Genomic DNA, 13,447 nt, shown 5'->3' with positions numbered 1-13,447 from the left:
TTTATTTATTTTTAAGTTTATTCTTTTCTTTCATGGGAGAGAGAGAGATAAGAGACAAAGAAGTACTTCTGCCAGAGTCTCATGCCACGATTCTCTCCTCACCTTCCTAGATAGCCAGGGTCACAGGTATACACACGGAGTGCAACCATATGGCTTCCCCCATTGCGAAGCATTGTGCTCTTCTGTTATGCCACAATGACTGGGACCCTTCCTTACTTCTTAAAATATTCTCCAAGTCCTTGCTTACCTATGTTTTGCTTGCTGGCAGGGTGTTAGTAATATAGACTTTAGGAAGCAGGTTGTTTAAATTCTTGTTCTAATCTTTAAACATATACTGGTTTATGACAGATTTGTCTTTGGGGAGAAGGAAAGCACAATGCAATTCCCTTCTCCTTCCTTTTGGAATGTGTCATTGTTACTTCATGACAGAATGTTCTGACTAGGCTGGGCTGATTTTATGTTCCTTTCAACACTATGAAAAAAAGCATGAAGAATGGATAGGACTCTAATTCCAGCTGTAGTAAATTATTGGCTATCTTTCTCTTTTCTTTAGAAAATGACTGGACATTTTTACAAAAAAGAATACCTAGATCTTTCTATATATCTCTGTCATCTATGAGTAGCACTTGAGGTTTGCTGGATAAGTGAGGGGAAATTCATCTACACTAGCTCAAGGGAAAGTAAGTGTATTGGTAGTCTGATGGAATGGGCTGGGAGTGGAAGAGACACATCAGGTCAGATTCTTGGTTGCGCAGAATCATCCCAAGCAAGTGGGTTATTCAGTATGACCAGCCCTCACCAATTCATGCTAGTAAAAGCCTGATTATTGTCACAATTAAAATCTGCTCTTGGGACCAGCTGTTAACGTAATGGCTATGTCGCTGGACTCCCACATAGTCAACCGTGGTTTGAGTCCCGGACCCGGTGGCTTAAAACTCATGCTGGGTACAAGTGCGTGCGTGCCCAAGATCCTGAGAGGAGAATGGATGAGAAGGGATTGCGGCATGGCCATCCCCCCTGGGGGGTGATTTCTCACTTTCTATCTCTCTGTCTCTCTCTGTCTGTCTGGCGAGCGTATGCAACCTATGGCAAAAAAACCAAAAACAAAAACAAAAAACCAAAAAACCAAAAAACAAAAAAACCCTGCTCCTTTCCCTGAGCTATTTCTGTTCAAAAGATATTTATTTTTAGATGTTATTGCTGTCCTTGGACTTAACTCTGCACACAAAAGACTGCTTATTAAAACACCTGAGGTTTTCTGCCTATAGGCTTGTCTGATTATCAGGCCCTCTCACAGAACCTGGAAGTGCTAGAGTTTGCCCTGGAGATAGCCCTCGACCATTGATGGCTGTGGGTTAGTAGAATACCCCAGCCACGTTACCCTTGGCAGAGGCACTTTGCAGCATGCTCTACATGGTCTTCCAGAGTGCCTGGATGGTAGCTGACTTGATTACACTCTTACCTTGGTATTCTATAGTGGTGGTGATCAACTATCACAGCCTTAGTGGATTAAAACAACACATACGTATTACCTTACAGTTACAGAGGTCAGAAGCCAGCAATGGGTGAAGATCAAGGTTCTTGCAAAGTGCTTTCCTTTCCGGAGGTGCTGGGGTGAATCTGTTTCCTCTGTTTTTCATGTTCTAGAGGCTTCCTGCAGTCCTTGGCTTGTGGCCCCTTCTTTCATCTTCAGATATAGCTACACAACAGCTTCACATCTCTCTCTCTGACTCTTTTTTAACTTCCCATAGGGTATGTCCACTCTGTGGAGAGAGCGAGAGAGAGAGATGTGGAGAGAGAGAGAGAGAGAGAGAGAGAGAGAGAGAGGAGGTACTTCACCCTCCCATGGGGATACTTTCCCCATTTTTTTTAGGTTTTTGCTATAGAACACGTGTGCTCACTGAAGAGACACAGAGACAGTGAGAGAAAGTGAGAAATCACTTCCGATGGGGGAGGGGTGGTCACATTGAAAGCCCTTTTCTTCTCTTCTCCTCTCAGGATTCTGGTCACACTCATGTACCTGGCATGATTTTCAAGCCACTAGGTCTGGGACTTGAACTGCGGTCAACCACCTGCTGGCCGTGATACTTTCCTTATCTTAAGGTCAGCTGACTGCTGGCCCTGATACTTTCCTTATCTTAAGGTCAGCTGACTAGCAAGTTTAATTCATCTGCAACATTAATTCACCTTTGCCTTGTAACCTAACAAAATCGCTGATCCTGGGAACTGGTTTTAGATATCTTTGGGGCCATTATCCTGCCTTCTATAGTACCCTTTATTGGCTTCATTCCCTTTTCCGTCTCACTACCCTATCTCCTTATTGATCTTTCTTGGAATCATATCCCAAATAAACTCCTCATAACTGAAGTTTTGTCTCATAGTTTATTTGTGCAGAAACCAAAGCAAAACACTGCTTAAAAGGAATTTCTACTCAGGGCCACTGGTCTAGAGATGCCAATGAATCATCATAACTTGGTTTCTCTTTGTTCCTGGGATCTTTGTCTCATTGCCTTTGCCACTGGGAGCAAAATGACTAAGGTGGTTCCAACTAAGCCAACAATTTCCAGATTCAATTTCACTGGGTAAGAATAACTGCTGATATCCTGAGATTCACTTCTTTGGACTACTTTAGGTCATGTGAGTATCCCTGACCCAATCATCAAGGCTGGAGGATTACAATGCTTTGATTGGCCAAGATTTACATCTTCTGCTCTTGGAACTGAATTGAACCTCACTCAAGCTTTATGAACTAAGAGTCAAAGAAGGGTAGACTTGGAATTTAAAAAAAAATCAGGAACTACACTCAAAGAAGTAAAAAGTGAATGCTAAAAGGCAAATAACAAATGTCAACCACGTTGTCTTTTTTTTTTTTTTTTTTTCCTTTTTGCCCCCTCTCCCTCCCTAAGCTCCTGCCTTAGGAGGGTGGGTGTACCTGTGCATATGTGACATAGTATGCCTGAGTGGATCTGAGGGGGCATCCAATGAGTGCACTTCTGTCATTTCACATGCTAAAGCAGGTCCAAATGAGCGCAGGAAATTGCTCTTGGTTACACCTTAGCAGTGTCAAAAGCATCCTAGAAACACTGCTCTGATTGCAGGCCCTGGAACCTGCTCACCACAGTTCTGGTGTCTTTCAGGTGGCATAACCTTGTCTAGTTCAAACTGGTAGATCTAGTGTCATAGTGAAGTAATCTGTTAGTAATTCCTCCTCATCAGTCTCACCAAATGCTATTTTGTTGCTGAATGTGCACAAAGGAGACAGGATATAGAAGCAAAGCGGAAGTGTGTTTAACAGACCACATCGAGGACAGTGTGTATGTGCCTGTGACATGGATGTGATGGCCCGTTTTGTTTGGCACAGAGTGCACTTCTGACAATAGGCATATAAACCTCTCCTAAAATGAATGTAGTGATCAACAATGGCATTTCAGATTTCATTCATCTTGGGAGAAGATTTTGTCTTTACTCACATAAAGCATGGAAACTAGAGGCAGAGAGGGTTGAGTTTGAATCTGAGCTTTGTCATTTGCTACCTCTGTGGGTGTTGGCATGATTACTTAGCTGCTCTAAGCAGAGTTCCCTTGCCTAGTGTTTGTGCTTGTTAGAGGTAGACTAGATCAAACAAGATCATAATCAAAATTATCTCAAAAATGTCAATTCCATTCTTCCCAAGGCCTGTGTTGCCTTTTTTTCATAATAGGATTAAAATATTCTGCCTCTGTACTGTTCTTTCTAAGTTGGTGATATCAATGTACAACATTATTTACCACTGCTCATGAACTATAATGTATTAGTTATTTGTTGCTGCATTAAATAAAAGAAAACAAATCTAAATACTTTAAACAATAAACACCTATTATCTGAAAGTTTTTGTGGATCAAGAATTCAAAAGTAGCCTAGCTAGGTAGTTCTGGTGCAGAATCTGTCTTGAGATTTTAGTCACATCGGTCAAGGCTTCAGTCTTCTGAAATTTTGACGGGGTTTGAGAATCATCTTTTGGAATAGCTCACTCACATGGCCCACAGGTCTGCTGGATGTTGCCCTGTTTTTGTGAATGTCTCTGTAGGGCTATGGCTGCTCAATGTCCTCATGACTTAGGGACGGGTCCCCGTGAGGGAGTGATCCAAGAGAGAGTTGGGTGGAATCTGCAATGCTTTTTGTGAACTAGTCTTTGAGGTCACATGAAGTCATTTAAAAAAAAAACTATTTTATTTAAATTTATTTTTATCTTACTTATTTACTTTAATTTCATCAGAGAGTGAGAGAGAGAAGAGAGGAAAAGTTAAAAAGCAAGCCACCAGGTCTGGGACTTGAACCATGGTCAGCCATGTGGGAGTCTAGCACCCCTAATCACCACACCCCCTGCCGGCCCCCACATGCAGTCATTTCTATAGTATCCTCTTGGTTGTACCAGCCCTGTTCAGGTTGGGTGTGAATGACAGGAGGTGGAGACCCCTAGAGTATCTTCTAAATACAACCAAATCATTTTTTTGATAGACATGGGGCTTATAAAGTACTATATCAACTACTGCAGCTGCAGTTATGTACACCTTTATTTATTATATGATTTTATTTTTTCATTATTTTATTTTAATTTTACCAGGCACACACACACACACACACACACACACAGAGAGAGAGAGAGAGAGAGAGGGAAAGTGAGAAAGCAAGCCACCAGGTCTAGGACTCAAACCATGGTCAGCTATGTGGGAGTATCCAGCACCTTAACCACCCTGCCACCTGTTGGTGCCGTTATGTACACCTTTTAATCACTGTTGAAATCAACATATTTGTGTGTTTATGGCACAATCAGAGGATCTTTAAAAATTATTTTATTTAACCTTATTTATTTATTTATTTATATTTGACCAGAGAAGGACAGAGTGAGAGAAAGAGAGAGAGAGAGAGAGAGAGAGAGAGGGAGCCACCAGGTCCAGGACTCAAACCACGGTCCGTCATGTGGGAATCTAGTGCCCTTAACCACCGCATCACCTGCTGGCCCCAATTAGAGGATTTTTAAGGTCTGTTTGAACAAATTTGCTTAAGATCCATTGGTGCAGATGCCAAACCACGTGATGCACACTGACAGGAGGGCCTGTGGAGTGACCCTGTTAGTTACAGTGCCCTGTTCAACAGATGCTGAAGAAATATGTTCCTGAACACATCACTCCATTAATCAAAACCAAGAAACATGCATGGGTATACTAAACTATTTAGAGTCCTGTTTAATGAAAGAAGAACATATGTCACAGCTGAGTGATCTGCTTATGAGATCAGCCAGGAGAATGTTCACAGCATCAAGCCCAACAATGTTGGCCTAGGGACACTTAGTTCCACTAAGAGCTAATTCACCTTAAAGCAGGGCAGGCAATCAAGAAATGTCACTTTTATTATGATGACAGTACTAATGACGATGATGATAGTGATGATTAATTAGAAATGACTTTAACAAGACAAGTGTTTTTCAACCTCAGAAACTACTAATATGCAGATAAAGAATACCCTTTGGAACCCTTAGATGGTCATACTGTCTTCCAAGAAACAGCACCAGGAAGTGTGACTCAGCTCCCTCATTTATAAAATGCATTGCAAACCCATGAGGCATGGTCTTAGAATGAAGTTGTTCCTCTCTCTGCAATATATTAGATTAGCTGTAAGCCAGCTTAGTATTTCCTGGGCTTAATTTCTGCATAGACATTTCTCCCCTCTTGAGAATGAGGTTATACTTGGTTATTTACCATTACTGATACCTCCACTACTTTATCAATCCATTTAGATCAGCCCCATTGTGTTTCTCAATCTTAATTTTAGCCAATTGCTGCCTTAAGTTTTCTTCTTTAAAGCAAAAATTAAAATAGAAACAAAACGGAAACCAGAAACAGCTTTCCATGCAGCCTCTTCCAAATAACCCCGAGGATCCTGGGGAGGGGAGTGGGAGAGTGTGAATTTGCTGGTACATATGCTTCTGGTTGACTGTGTGGATGTGCATGGAACATTTACAAGTGATGATTGGAAGTCAACGTTTCTATAAACTTCTCACTGGCCCTGCACATGACAAACGTCACTATGAGGGCAGAAAGAATTTTGCATTGAAAGCTGGCAGGGGGAAAGCATGCAGAGAGAACTTAGACCTTGGCTGGGCTGGATTCAGGGCAGTGGGTGGAGGGCAAGACTGTTGGCAAAGTAGGAGAATATTTTATTTTTAAAAAGAGTTTATTTCTTCCATGTGAGAAGAAGCAGAGACCAAAGGGAGGGAGACACATCCAACAGGGTTTTCACATAACAGTCTACTCCCAGCCTCAGCCAGCCCTGATCACAAGCATGCATGTGTGCGCCAAGTGTACAGGGAGATCCTGGGACGTGAATCACGGGCCTTCTCATATGAGTCTGGTTGTGTTACTACTACGCCACTATCTGGACCAAGAATATTTTATTTTGATCTTATTTCCTTTCTGTCTTATCTTTGTGTTAATTGAGCATAAGACATAAATTCACATAGAATCTCTTTGAATTTACTAATTTCTAGTTCAACATAGGAAGGGAAAGCACAACTGAATTGCATTGTTTAATGTAGAGTAAATGATTAAAACTGGGAGGATATACTGCCATCATGAATGACACAGTAACTCTTGAACCAGGAAATTCATGACCAATTGACTACTTTAGAGGAAACAAATGGTTATTGATGTCCTTCACCCTGGGAAGGCAACAGTACCTAAGACAGAAATTCGGGAAAAACTGTCGAAAATCTACAAGACCACACCAGATGTCATCTTTGTATTTGGGTTCAGAACCCATTTTGGTGGTGGCAAGACAACTGGCTTTGGCATGATTTATGGTTCTTTGGATTAGGTGAAGAAAAATGAACCCAAACAGAGACTTGCAAGACATGACCTCTATGAGAAGAAAAAGACGTCAGGAAAACTGAAAGGAATGGAAGAACAGAATGAAGAAAGTCAGGTGGAGTGCAAAGGGCAATGTTCGTGCTGGCAAAAAGTGAGCTGGAGATTGGAGAACAGTCGAAGGAGGAAAGCTTCTGCAATGGCTGTCTGGGTGACTGTAATGATTGTTCATGAGAGGATTAATAAACTAAAAAATTAAAAAAAAAAGCTAGGAGGACAGGTTTGGAGATCTTGACCTCTTTGAGTCATGAGAGATTTTCATCTTAGAATTTGGTTAGGAATCTTGAGGACCATTTTTAATTTTTAATTTTAGCTCTTTAGAACTTTCTGTCATAGGTCCTTGTTTTACAATTGTCAGCATCTTCTACCTAAGGTGATGACTAAATTAGTGAGAATGCCCCCAAAATACTCCAAAGGTAGCTTCTCGGGAGACGATAGAAATAAAACCACACAGTGTATAACTAGAACGGTGAGAGGAAAGCAGGCATTTCCACCTGTGTCTAGTAGTTGCACATCAACCTGCATCTGTTTTCATCATGGTCGTCCCTAAGAAAGAAATCTAAATACTTTATAATGATGAATCCTCTTCTGTGCCTATCATTTATAAATACTGAAGTTAAGTGAACAAAGGGGTAAAAAATTTTTTTGGAAAGGATAATGATTTTAGGAAGCAAACTTTGTTGAGTTTATTTAATAATTGTTAATTTCTTTTAAAAAAATTAAAATGTTCAGGGAAGGAAGAGATTTAGAACCAATTAAGAAATACCTGGCAGAAGTCCATAATACAATGAAGGAACTGTTTAGATATTGATTGTGGTTCTTCTAAGTGAGTCAAAATTGTGAGGACAAGGGAAATGGTCACATGTCTGCATTGGGACTTATTTGATAAGTCATGCGATGAGCATGTGCACACACACACACACACACACACACACACACACACACACTCCAAGCAACACAAGGGTAAAGATCACCAAAGAAAAGGCGCAGGGCAGTTTTTGAAGATAGACCTTAAATCTACTGGTAGAAGATGGGTGGAGGGAGGGGTAGCAGTAGGAAGAAGTTATTTCATGCTTCTCCATTAATGAGGTGCTGAGGGCTAGATGGATGATCCCACAGTCCCTCAGGGGCCTTGTCTATGTCTTTGGAGCCTCATCTGGGGGAAACATGAGGCTCTAGAAAGGAAATGGCTGAAAACTGGGAAGGGAGAGTGACAAGATTAATCAGTATTTAAGAGTTAGTATTCCTTTTACCCTTTGCACTAGAAAAATCTGAAAGCAAGAAACTAAGCATCTGATGTATCATTAAGGAGGTTTTTTTGGGGTGAAGTCTGTATATGTTTGCACACTGCCAGATGCCCATCTGGTATATACATTTTCTCTCTTTCTTTCATTCAGTTTTTTCCTTTCTTCCTTCCTTCCTCCTCCTCCCCTTCCTCCTCTCTCTTTCTTCCCTCCTTTTTCTTTCTTTCTTCCTTTTTCTCTTTTCCTTTCTTTCTTTCTTCCTTTCTTTTTCTTTCTCTCTTTCTTTGTCTCTTTCTCTTTCTGCTTTCTTTCTTTCTCTTCTTTCTTTCTTCTTTCTTTTCTCTCTCTTCTTTTGAGATATTTTTGCTGTAGGACACATGTGCTCACCAGAGAAACAGACAAAGGCACAGAGAAACAGAAAGCAAGAACTCATGCTCCACCTCTACCCAGGGGGATGGCAATGCCCCAATCCCTTCTCCTCCATTCTCCTCTCAGGATTTTGGGCATGCACGCACATGCACCAGCATGAGTTTTAAGCCTCAGAGTTCTGGACTGAAACTACAGTCGACTACATGGGAGTCCAGCAACATAACCATTAAACCATCTGCTGCTCCCTCCCCTTTCTTTCTTACTAACAGAACCCATACATGGTTTGGGGCCTACTATAGTTTAAGTGTCCCACTTGACACCCAATGCGATAGTGTAGACTGGTGCCTAGTGGGAGGTGTTTGGAACATGAAGATTCATCATGAATAGATAAGGCCATCTCCCAGAAAGGTGCATGCTTTCCCTTGATAGTTCCTGTGACAGCAAGCTGGTTGCTGGTAGGTTGCTCTCCCTTTGCACTCACCCACTGACCTTCCAACTTTTCTGCTGTGAGATGAAACAGCATACCATTTTCATCAGAGCTGAGCAGATGTCAGTGCCATGCCTTTTGACTTCCCAGCCTACAGAGTTGTGAGCCAAATAAACCTCTTATACTTATGACTCACTCAATTGCAGATACTATCTTACAACAACAGTAAGTGAACTAAGACAGAGTCCCAATGTGCCTGAAAAAAGAAAAGTAACTTTCCCAGGCAACCAAGTCATTTGAGAAAACCATATGACATAACTTAGGGCTTTGTGAAGTAGCTTTGAGTCTCAGGAAAGGAAGGCATCCTTTCTTGAAAAAAATTTTTTTCCTGCCTTTGGCTTTCCTTTTCCTTTTTCCTGCTAGATAGTGATCATGAGGGCTGTGGGTGTAGTCGCCATCTTGTGATATAAGGAAAAGTGCTGAGATAAGAGCTTCCTTGCTAAGGATGGAAAGATAGAAGCAGTCAGAAGACACCAGTGAGATGCTGTGCAGCCCTGCACAGCCTACCCATCACTTCTGCTGAATATACCCATGTCTACATCACTGTAAGTCAGGTTTTCTGTTCCTTGTAGACAGAGGCAAGTAAAGTAATAAGTGTGTTTCTCTAAAGAAAGTTTAATGTTGAAATAAGAAAATCAGCTTTATTTTAAGAGACTTATATAGTGTCTCTAGGACAGACTTAGCAAACCCAAACATTTTTAAAGGCCTGACATATAACATCAGAATTGGGCAAACCTTTTCTGTAAAGGGCCAGATAATAAATGTTGTTGGCTTTGTGGACATACAGGATCTGTTGCAACTACCTAACTCTATTATTGTAGCATGAAAGTAGCCACAAGCAATACATAAGTGAATGGGCATGCATAGCTGTGTTCCAATAAAACTTTATTTACAAAAGCTGGCAGAGGGCCTTATTTGGATCTTGGCTCTTGTTAGTTGACTGCTGTGTCATCAAATCACCTAAAAGAAAACTCACGAGTGAATTCCCTGCATTTAGAGGACACTTAGAGGGGAGCATGCAGCCCTCTTTAAGAAATATTCGTGTGTTGTAACTTATTGTCAAAACATGTAATCCCATATGAAATTTCCGAGAGTTGCCTCTGAAGACTTCCTCTTTGTGCTCGGGAAAGATGTCATATCCCTTTCTACTCTGAGAAGCATTGCAGGACTGTTGGGTGCTAGGCTCAGAAATGAAACAATTTTAGAGTCTTCTTGTTTTTGTTTTGGAGGTTTTTGCCTTAGGGTATGTGCACTCCTGAGAGAGAGAGAGAGAAAGAGAGAGAGAGAGAGAGATAGAGAGAGAGAGAATAAGAGTGAGAAATAATTCCCCCCCCCCAGGGGGGATGGCCATCTTGTAATCTCTTCTCCTCCATTTTCCTCCTGGAATCTTGGGCATCCTTGCACCTGTGCCTGGCATGAGTTTCAACCCACCAGGTCCGGTACATGAACCACGGCTGGCTATGTGGGAGTCCAGTGATATAACTGCTATGCCATCTGCTGGTCCCCATTTTTAGAGTCTTATTGAAGAAAAAATTTATTCTTTTTATTGAACTTTACTTTTAAAATGGCTTTAATTAATAAATTTTTTTTAAAAATATATATATATATAATTGTGGTCTGTTTTCTGACTATGGATTAATACCCACACATCACAGAATAAAATGAAGAAGTATACTCTAGACCAAAAAAAATCACTTATTGACACACAAAGAGTGTAAATTAAAACAGCAGAAATTCAGTCTTATTGAAGCAAATCCCCTGTTAGACTCCTGGGCTGTGGAACTGATTTGCTGTTTTTGTAGGAGAGTCCCAGTTGTAGCTGACACTGAAGCAGAAGGAGATACAGAGTAGAAGTGGACACTGCATGGGACTCTGTAACTGCCTCTGAGAGTAAACTGCTCATTAGAGCTGATTGCTGGGCCACGTATTCAGAGGACGGTTCATGTGGATTACTTCTGCAATAGCAAAGTAGCTTTTGGGCTTGCCATTTCTTAAGTAGTAAATGTTCTTTTAATTGAATTATTTGTAAGTTTAAATGTTTACTTTTATTCTGACTTTTCATTTATTTCAAAGAAAAATTGCCCATTATAGAAAATTTAGAAATATACAAACAGTAACTAGTAGTAATAGTAACACTTTTTCTGTTGTCCCAAGATAGCTATTGTTATACTCATGTGTTGCTTAATGACATTTTAGTCAATGATGAGTTGATCATATATAGAATGATAGCCCCATAACAATACAAGAGAGCTGAAAAATTTCTGTTACCTGATGATGTCATAGTTGTAGTGTTGTAGCCAAATGCATTCCTGTGTGTCAAGGTGATGATCGTATTACCAAACCTACTCTGCTTCCAGGTGTATAAAAGTATAGTTCATACTAGTTATTCACAGTTCGCAGTACTCAGTGATACTCAATGGCTATGTTACTGTTTTATGTATTTACTATTTAATACTCTTATCATTATTTTAGAGTGTATTCCTACTTATAAAAATAAGTTTGAGGTCCAGCAGGTGTCATGGAAGCTGGAACCCACATAGCTGACTACACAATACAAGTCCCAGACCCAGAGGCTTGAAAATAACACTGGGCATGTGTGTATGCAATCCCAAATCCCAAGAGGATAATGGAGAAGAAGGGATTACAGCATGGTCATCTCCTTGGGAGTGAATTCTCTTTCTTTCTGTGTCTCTCTCCAGCAAACCCTATAGCAAACTGGGAAAAAAAAAAGTTTACTGTGAAATAATATGCCATGTCACACCAGCAGCAGCCTCATGTACACATATCGATGGTTTATCCACCTCTCTCTTTTTATTTTGTAGAGGTTTTCACCTTAGGGCACATATGTTCACCGGAGAGAGAGACAGAGACAGAGGCAAAGTGAGAAATCACCCCCCCAGGGGGATAGTCAGCCACAACCTCTTCTCCTCCTGGAATTTTGGGCACATACACACACACACTCGGCATGAGTTTCAAGCCACTAAGTATGGAACTCAAATCACAGTTGGCCATGTGGGAGTCCAGCAATGTAACCATTATGGCATCTCCTGGTCCTCTCTCTCTCTCTCTCTCTTTTAAAGAATTATTTATTCAATTGTATTTATCCTCATTATTTCCCCTTTAACTTGCTATAGGGCACATGTGCCCACCAGAGAGATAGAGAGAAAAGGTAAGAAAGCAAGCTGCCAGGTCCAGGATTCAAGCTGCTGCTGGCTATGTGGCAGTCTAGCACCTTAACCACCATGTCACCTACTGGCCCCTTGTCATGCCTCTTGATTGCATCATTTTCTCTTTTGCTTGATTTAATCTCACGTTGTTTTTGTTCACCTTGGCCTTTCTGGTGGGACAAGATGTACAGGTGTAGATCATGATATTGATGATTTTGACCCCATGTAGAACTAAGCTAATGTGTGTGTTTGTGACTCAATTTTTAACAAAAAAGCTTAAAGAATATGGGACCAGCAGATGGTGAAATGGTTACATCACTGGACTCCCACACAGTTCACTGCAGTTCAGGTCCTAGACCTGGCAACTTAAACCTCACACCTGGTGTGTTTGCATGCATGCTCAAGGTCCTAAGAAGAGTTAGGAGGAAAAGGGATTGTGGTGTGGTCATCCCCCCTGGAGGTTGATTTCTCACTATCTGTCTCTCTGTCTCTGTCTCTCCAGTGAATGCACATGCCCTAGAGCAAAAATGTCTCTCTTTTTTGTTGTTGTTTGTTTTGAGAGTTTTTTTTTTCTATAGGGCAAGTGCACTTGCAGGACAGACAGAGAGAGACAAAGAGACTGAAGGTGAGAAATTACCTATCCCCCAGGGGAGATGGGCACTCCACAATCCATTCTCCTCTCTGGATTTTGGGCACACACGCACACCCACCTGGCATGAGTTTCCACCCCTGGGTCCAAGACTTGAAATGCGATCAACTACGTGTGAGTCCAGTGATGTAACCATTACACCATCTGCTAGTCCCAAGCAAAAATATCTCTAAAAAAAAAAGAGTTAAAAAAATTTAAAAATGGAAAAAAAAGTTTTAGTGCTTATAGGAATTAAAAAAATTAAAAAATGGAAAAAAAAGTTTTAGTGCTTATAGAACAAGCATATAAATAATTTTTTTTGTGTATACAGCTATATATGAGTTTGCATTTGAAGCTGTTATGAAAGAGTTGAAAAACTTTTTGAAAATAAAAGTTATAGTAAGAGTAAAAGTTACAGTAAACTAAGGTTAATTTATTATTGAAGAAAAATGATAAATTAGTGTAGCGTAAGTATACAGTATTTATGAAGTCTACAGTAGTGTCTGTGCCTTCACATTCACTCACCACATGGCCTTACCTAGAGCAACTTCCGGTAAGTGCCCTGTGCCAGTGTACCAATTTTTATCTTTTATACCATATTGTTACTGTACCTTTTCTTTGTTTAGATATGTTCACTATGTTCTATTTAC

The sequence above is a fragment of the Tupaia chinensis genome, unplaced genomic scaffold, assembly GCF_000334495.1.
Source record: "Tupaia chinensis unplaced genomic scaffold, TupChi_1.0 Scaffold000175_1, whole genome shotgun sequence".
NCBI classification, from domain to species: Eukaryota; Metazoa; Chordata; class Mammalia; order Scandentia; family Tupaiidae; genus Tupaia; species Tupaia belangeri.
The sequence above is the reverse complement of the archived record's forward strand: the minus strand, read 5'-3'. Positions refer to the sequence as shown.